Raw genomic sequence first — 8,853 nt, 5'->3', positions numbered from 1 at the left:
GCTTTGCCATCTGCTGGCAGATGGCAAAGCCTCTTAACGGGGTTAGCCCCGTTAGAAGGCTAACGGCATACTTTGCCATCTGCCAGCAGATGGCAAAGGCTGCAGGCTCTTTGCCATCTGCCAGCAGATGGCAAAGGCTGCATGCTTTGCCGTCTGCCAGCAGATGGCAAAGAGGTTTGCCATCTGCTGGCATATGGCAAAGAGCCCAAATAGGCCAGCCCAAATGGTACAGGTAGATGACACGTGGCCTCTTTGCCATCTGCCAGCTGATGGCAAAGCTCTTTGCCATCTGCCAGCAGATGGCAAAGTGACTATATTGCCCCATTTAATTCTGTTTTTTCTTATATCAATTCATTTTCACAGAAATCAAACACAAATATATTTGTATGACCAATATAGCATAGTCAACACATATTACCAATAGTCATGAACACATATGTATCCAACACATGTTACCAATAGTAGCAAATTTCATCCGTACATATACATAGTTTCATCAATATTACACAGTTTCATCCATAGGTAGCAAGTTTCACAAGGTCAAAACAAAAACTAAATACAAGCACTCCATCAACCCAAGCTTCCGTGATCAATTAAGCAAATCTGTAAATATAGGAAAGAAGAAAGTTAGAAGAAGAAGACTAGAAGAAGAAGATTATTATGATGCAACTAAAATGTGAAGATTATTATGATGCAACTTATATATGTAAAATAGGTCATTTTGGAGCTAAGTATGGTTATTATGTCATTTTTGAGCTAGCTAAGCATACTAAGTCATTTTGGTGTAAAACGTGCTAAGGTCATTCTAGAGCTAAGTAAGTTTATTATGTCATTTTGGAGCTAGCTAAGCATGTGAAGTCATTTCGGAGCTAAAATATGTCATTTCTTAAGCATATTATGTCATTTTAGAGTTAGCTAAGAATATTAAGTCATTTTGGAGGAAAAGATGCTAAGTATAGGTCATTTTAGAGCTATCCTAGGTTAAATAGGTCATTTTTAAGCTAGCTAAGCATATTAAGTCATTTTGGAGGAAAAAATGCTAAGTATAGGTCATTTTAGAGCTATCCTAGGTTAAATATGTCCTTTTGGAGGTAATTCAACTTATTATGTCATTTTGGAGCTAGCTAAGCATGTGAAGTCATTTAGGAGCTAAACTATGTCATTTCTTAAGCATATTATGTCATTTTAGAGCTAGTTAAGCATATTAACTAATTTTGGAGGAAAAGATTCTAAGTATAGGTCATTTTGAAGCTAGCTAAGCATACTAAGTCATTTTGGAGGAAAAAAATGCTAAATATAGGTCATTTTAGAGCTAGCCTAGGTTAAGTAGGTCATTTTGGAGCTAATTAAGCTTATTATGTATTTTTTGAGCTAGCTAAGCATATTAAGTCATTTTGGAGGAAAAAATGCTAAGTATAGGTCATTTTCGAGCTAGCCTAGGTTGAATAGGTCATTTTGAAGCTAAGTAAGGTTATTATGTCATTTTGGAGCTAGCTAAGCATATGAAGTCATTTAGGACCTAAAATATGTCATTTCTTAAGCATACTATATCATTTTAGAGCTAGCTAAGCATATTAAGTCATTTTGGAGGAAAAGATGCTAAGTATAGGTCATTTTAGAGCTATCGTAGGTTAAATAGGTCATTTTTAAGATAGCTAAGCATATTAAGTCATTTTGGAGGAAAAATGCTAAGTATAGGTCATTTTAGAGCTATCCTAGGTTAAATATGTCATTTTGGAGCTAATTAAGCTTATTATGTTATTTTGGAGCTAGCTAAGCATGTGAAGTCATTTAGGATCTAAACTATGTCATTTCTTAAGCATATCATGTCATTTTAGAGCTAGTTAAGCATATTAACTAATTTTGGAGGAAAAGATTCTAAGTATGGGTCATTTTGAAGCTAGCTAAGCATATTAAGTCATTTTGGAGGAAAAAATGCTAAGTATAGGTCATTTTCGAGCTAGCCTAGGTTGAATAGGTCATTTTGAAGCTAAGTAAGGTTATTATGTCATTTTGGAGCTAGCTAAGCATATGAAGTCATTTAGGACCTAAAATATGTCATTTCTTAAGCATATATATCATTTTAGAGCTAGCTAAGCATATTAAGTCATTTTGGAGGAAAAGATGCTAAGTATAGGTCATTTTAGAGCTGTCGTAGGTTAAATAGGTCATTTTTAAGATAGCTAAGCATATTAAGTCATTTTGGAGGAAAAATGCTAAGTATAGGTCATTTTAGAGCTATCCTAGGTTAAATATGTCATTTTGGAGCTAATTAAGCTTATTATGTTATTTTGGAGCTAGCTAAGCATGTGAAGTCATTTAGGATCTAAACTATGTCATTTCTTAAGCATATCATGTCATTTTAGAGCTAGTTAAGCATATTAACTAATTTTGGAGGAAAAGATTCTAAGTATGGGTCATTTTGAAGCTAGCTAAGCATATTAAGTCATTTTGGAGGAAAAAAAATGCTAAGTACAGGTCATTTTAGAGCTAGCCTAGGTTGAATAGGTCATTTTGAAGCTAAGTAAGGTTATTATGTCATTTTGGAGCTAGCTAAGCATATGAAGTCATTTAGGACCTAAAATATGTCATTTCTTAAGCATATTATATCATTTTAGAGCTAGCTAAGCATATTAAGTCATTTTGGAGGAAAAGATGACAAGTATAGGTCATTTTAGAGCTATCCTAGGTTAAATATGACATTTTTAAGCTACCTAAGCATATTAAGTCTTTTTGGAGGAAAAATGCTAAGATAGGTCATTTTAGAGCTATCCTAGGTTAAATATGTCATTTTGGAGCTAATTAAGCTTATTATGTCATTTTTGAGCTAGCTAAGCATATTGAGTCATTTTGGAGGAAAAAATGCTAAGTATATGATTATGTCGCTAGTATCCATATGGCAGAGAACCCGGGCCGACATGACTAGTCATAGAACCAAGGTGGCACAAACGTATAGGGACAGGCATACATGACCCAGCAATGCACGTGTCGGTCATCAGCGAGTGCAACCAAGTCGTAGCAAGCTACAAGGACTTCGGTGATACACCGCATGACATTTCCCCGTAGGGACAGACACAGGAGCAAAGAAGGACACATGCCGGTCAATCCATGTGTTCCGGAGCAGTAGCGAACTACCATGGCTCAGTGGAAGCACCAGGAGCCATTTCCCTGTATGGAAGGCTACCAAAGGCACACTACTAGGTGTCGAATCCCACACATACAATGCATTTCAAACATACACACATTATGCACGATATGTGTAGATACAACATGGCATCACAGCAAAACTCTATTATGCAAAACACTTGGGAAACTTACCGTCATCACAGAGGTGTAGGTGTAGGTGTAGGTGTAGGACCGGTCGCGCCAGTGGCAGACGGAGAAGGATCGGTCGATGCTTGTCGGGAGTTACGCTGCACCAAAGATTATTTCCAATGTATCGTTAGCATGACGCAACCCAAATGTGAAGACTAGTAACTAATGACCGTTCAAATGAAACTCACCGTGCCCGCTGGAGCAACGACTGGCATCGGCGGAGGGGTCTGGCCGTTCTTCTCGCACATGGACTGCACATTTGGTTTTGACGAGTCAGTCATATTAGTTACTAATGAAAGGAACATTGCATGCATGATTTAGCTAATTTGCAGAAGAAACTTACCACGAAGAGCTCGTACATGGCCCGGTTAGCCGAGTCGTTCCGGTTCCTCTCCTCCTCCAACTGCCTAGCCGTCCTCTCCTCATTCTCCCTGTCCCTCTCCGCCGCCTGCCGGTCCCTCTCAGCCAACTGTCGGTCCCTCTCCTCAAAAGCAGCCTGGGTCTTCACTCTCTCTGCCTCAATAGCAGCCTGCAACACCACTCATTAGCATTGTAATCATCGACGGCCGCAAACACAATGTAATGGAGGAAAGGCTACTGAGTCCGTATAACAAACCTGGAATTCAATTTCCACTGGTCATAAACGAGGCGGTATCTCAGGATCAGAGCTGGTCTGGCGCTTCTTGATCTGCGGGAGAGTGCTACTACAACGTATCAGTCCATTACCTATGGCTAACGAGCCATGGGACCTCACACCACCAGATATCATCACCAGCTCTGGATCAAGAGGCCGGCTCGGGTTAAAGTCCGGCCTTTTCCTCGCCTTCCCATGCTTAACGTACTGCACCATCTTGTGGTGGGAGGCCTCGTTGCTGAAGTTCTTTGCATTTTCGAGGTCAGACTCAGAGAATAACTTGGCCTTCTTGTACGGTGCAATATTGGACATGCCATAGAGGTCGAACAGCTCTAGCACTGGAGCCTTGTTGTGTCTTGACTAAAAGAGAGGAACAGAGTATTAGTTAAGGACTCAAGCTAGCACAAGGAATGAATTTGCATGAATCATGAAGCAAACCACACATACCCAGTTTTTCCCGTACCCATGTAGGTCGATGCTGCCTAGATGGTGTGGCACACCTTTCATTTTGAAACGCTTCTCCTTTGCTATGTTGTGGGCGAAGCGCCATTGGGGAGAGCACCACTCATCCACCAACACCTCCCAGCAGTCCATGTTGTCCGCACACCATCTTGGAGGCACCTAAGTTAAGCAAGAGAAATTTGAGTGCTACGCCTACGAATCAAATCATGGAAACTAAGTACAAGGCCTTAAGAATAGATAATTACCTTCATGTACTTCTCCTTACTCAGATACTTGTCCCGGTACTTCTCTTTTCTCCTCCTAATACCAGTCTGTGCGAAGTAGTCTCGAACAGCCTGCGTCCGAGCCTCGTGCTGAAAGTTTCCAAGTAGGCGCCTGCACTCGGCGTCGATAACCCGAGCCGCGGCCTCCTCCTGTCCCTCAGCACACCTGTAGAAGGTCTACAATCAAACAAGAAAACACGGATTAGAAGGTCTGCAATCAAACAAGAAAACACATGTAGAAGGTATGCAATCAAAGAAGAAAACTCAACGTAAATGGCAAAGGAGAAATTACCCAAAACGTGGCGATCACAATGTCGGCCACCGTGCCACACTCGAGATCGCCGACCCTATGCTCCGGCGGGGCTGGGGCAGCCAAGTAGTGCTCCCAGGTCATTCCTAGCTCTAGAACCCGGCCCTCACCGGGCAACGTGAGCCACCCCGGGAAGCATTGGCGACAAATCACACCAAGGATAGTGTTGGGCCTGCGGACACCATCTTCGTGTGTCCAAGAACTGCAGTATGACAAGGCCAACGCATTAGGTATTCGAAGAAACGTCAAGGCAAAAGGTTAAAAAAAGAGTAAATGCACTTACTTCTCCCCGTTAGGCGCAATCAACCACCTCTGGTCGGGGGTCGCCGGGGTGGGCGGGAGCTTTGTACGACCACGCTGGTAGACTTTGCGCTCCTCAACCCACTCACCCTCGCTATAGCTATCAGGACTATAGTCTCCACCCTGAACACAACTACGGGCACTTGACTCCGTCCAGTCCTGCCATGGGCTTGGCTCTGACTTAGCGTGACCCCATCTGAGCTCCGGAATATCGTGGGGCGAAGACTCGGCAGCCTGAGGCTCGGCAGCCCGAGGCTCGTCGGTCGTAGGCGCGTCTGCCATAGGCTCGTCGGCCGGAGGCTCGTGGACTGGAGTCCGAGACGGGTCCACCTCAGATGGCTCGATCTCAGACAGAGCAGCCCTGTGGTCGGGTGACTCAGCTGGGCGTGGCGGCGAGGAAGGCGTAGCAGCCTTCCTACCTCTCCCGACGCCACGTCCACCTCTAGCAGCCTTCTCCTTCTTCTTACCCCCCCCCCCGACCTCTCCCGACCGAAGAAGAAGCGACCATCGCTGGGCTCTGCAAACCGAGATCTAGCACTCTCCGGAGGCTATGGGGGGGGGAATGGAACTACCCCTCCCACCACGCGCCGAGGTAGGAGCCCCGGGGCGCTCTCGACCTGCGCCCACCATCTGTCAACACCTGGAATGACAAAGAGTAAACGAAATTAGTACAACATAAAAAAATGAATACCTGACATGAATAATAATATGTATATAAATTCATTTTAGAGGAATAAATGCTAAGTATAGCTCATTTTAGAGCTATCCTAGGTTAAAGTCATTTTTGAGCTAATTAAGGTTGTTATGTCATTTTTGAGCTAGCTAAGCATACAAATTCATTTTGGAGGAATAAGTGCTAAGTATAGCTCATTTTAGAGATAGCTTGGTTAAAACTTGAACTAATTAATAATATATATGTATATAATAATAATGGAATACCTGACATGAACTATAATATTAATCTTCATCGTCATCATTAATAAATGCATCATCATCGTCTATATATGCTTCGGGGTCAATAAATGCATCATCCTCATCACTATCAGTAATGACGTGCTCATCATCATCATCAATAAATTCATCAACATCTGGAAGGCCTCCTGCATGTAATCGGTCAAGCATTGACAGGTCATCCGCAGCAGTAACCTCTTCTTGTTCAGGCTCTTTTTGTTCCTGCTCAGGCTCGGATTCACTGCCGCTGTCTACTTGAATGTTATGAGGTGAGTGGTTCTTGAAACGTTTTTTGGAAAGACGTGTTTCTTGGAACAATTCTCCTTCATATGTGTCTAGATTTACGTGAGGTTCATAATCCTCTTCATTGGGGGGAGGTGTTCTAACACGTGGTGGCACTTCATAAACGACATCCCAACCTTCGAGACTTGGATCACTTTGGCAGGCCCACGGTAGATAGAAAACTTGGGTTGCCTGTTGAGCCGTAATATAGACATCAGGAACATCCAAATGGGTGCTTTGTTTGATTTCGACTAGCCCTAGATGTTCATGAGTCCTTCTAGTCTCTTTCGGCTGGAACCAATGACATTTGAAGACTACGACGTTCGGTGGATTTGCACCATAGAATAGAAGTTCATAAATTGCTTCAACTCTTCCATAATACTCGGTATCTCCTTCGCCAATAGCAGAGACACAACAATTTGTAGACTTTCGGTCGGCCATAGATAGCTCTTTGCCATAGGTACGAAAGCGATACCCGTTGAAGTCGTATTTGTTAAATGAATGGACCTTATAGTCAAAACCATTAGCGACTTGTCTCAATTCGGCGTCCATAGACTCTGAACTAGCCTACAAGTTTAATACGAAAGGATTGTTGCATTAGCCAGAAATTAGAAGAAGAAATGAAATGGTCTAATGGAAATTACCATTTGTTTGAACCAAGAGATGAAACCAGGATAGCCGCCTCCATGCATTTCCAGAAGCTCATACTCTTCGATGGAATCCTTTTGGATAACCGCTCCATACGAGAATTTGGCGACGTATCGACTGTATCAAATATCCAGGAATAAGAGCAGTTCAAATGAAGTAGAGGTTGCGAAATAATGTACCGAGAACTTACTCGATGTATGGCCGCACTTCTGTTAGATTGTTCAAGATATACAACGTAATGGTCCGCCATTCGTCGTTATCCAGCAATAAGGAAGTATAAGCACCGGCTGGTGCGAGCTTCCCTTTGAATAGGCTGAGGTTGGATCCACCCTTTTTAGGGTCGCCAACATTGTACCGAGGCTTCGAATTATGCAAATGACGATTTTTGGCTTTGTAGTGTGCTGTCACGAAGTTTGCCGCCTCCTCAGTAATGAATGCCTCGGCCATCGATGCTTCAATTCGACGTTTATTTTTACATTTTGCTCGAAGCGTCTTCTTCATCCTCTCAGTTGCATAGCACCAACGATTCTGCACGCCCCCCCCCCCCAATCGTGCCTCGGTCGGGAGATGCAAAATCAAATGCTGCATTGGATTAAAGAAGCCAGGTGGAAAGATCTTCTCCAACTTGCAGATCAACTCCGGCGCCAACTCTTCCATTTCTTCTAGCAAGACAGGCGATAATTCTTTCGCACATAGCACACGGAAGAAATAGGTCAGCTCTGCCAGTACTAGCCATTTATCCTCAGGGATAAAGCCATGCAACATCACGGGCATTACCCGCTCAAGCCATATGTGCCAATCATGACTCTTGAGACCAAATATTTTCAGTTTTTCAAGGCTCGCTCCCCTCTTTAGATTTGATGCATACCCATCAGGGAACATCAACTCCTTTTTCACCCACAGGAGTATTTCCCTCATAACCGGCCTTCCAAGATTGAACCATGCCTTTGGCTTCACCCAGTTCTTCTTTCCTTTTGGTTGTTTCATATTTTGTAGCGGTCTATCACATAGAGCCTCCTGATCGACTCTGACCTTAGGATTATCCTTCGTTTTCCCCTCTATGCCCAACAATGTACCAAAGAGGGCCTCGCCGACATTCTTTTCAGCGTGCATCACGTCGATGTTGTGTGGGCAAAGGAGGTCTTTGAAGTATGGCAGATCCCACAAGCATATCTTGTGGGTCCAGGCGTGTTCCGTATTATACCCCCTGAAATACCCTGGACGCTTTGGATCCGGCTCGAGAGCGTTTAACTGATCCAGGGTCTGTTGGCCTGTCAATGCAGGTGGTGCAGAGTTTTTGACATCTCTACCTTTGATGAAGTTCTTCTTGTCTTTTCTGAACTTATGGTGAGGATCCAGGAACTGCCTATGCATGTCGAAGCAAGAAAACTTGCCACCCACCTGCAGCTGACGAAACTCAAGAGCTGCCTTGCATGTGGGGCACGGGAACCTTCCATGCACACACCAGCCAACGAATAGCGCATACGCCGGCAAGTCATGCATTGAGTACTTGTACCACACACGCATTAGGAAGTTTTTTTTGTAGCGGTGTCGTATGTCTTGATCCCACTATCCCAAGCTTCTTGCAGTTCATCCTTAAGCGGCTGCATGTACACATTCATATTCTTCCCCGGATAGTTGGGCCCCGGAATTATCAACGTCAGGAAAATGTTCTTTCTTTGCATAAT

Source organism: Triticum dicoccoides, chromosome 2B (genome assembly GCF_002162155.2).
Source record: "Triticum dicoccoides isolate Atlit2015 ecotype Zavitan chromosome 2B, WEW_v2.0, whole genome shotgun sequence".
NCBI lineage: Eukaryota > Viridiplantae > Streptophyta > Magnoliopsida > Poales > Poaceae > Triticum > Triticum dicoccoides.
This window is presented reverse-complemented; position numbering follows the sequence as displayed.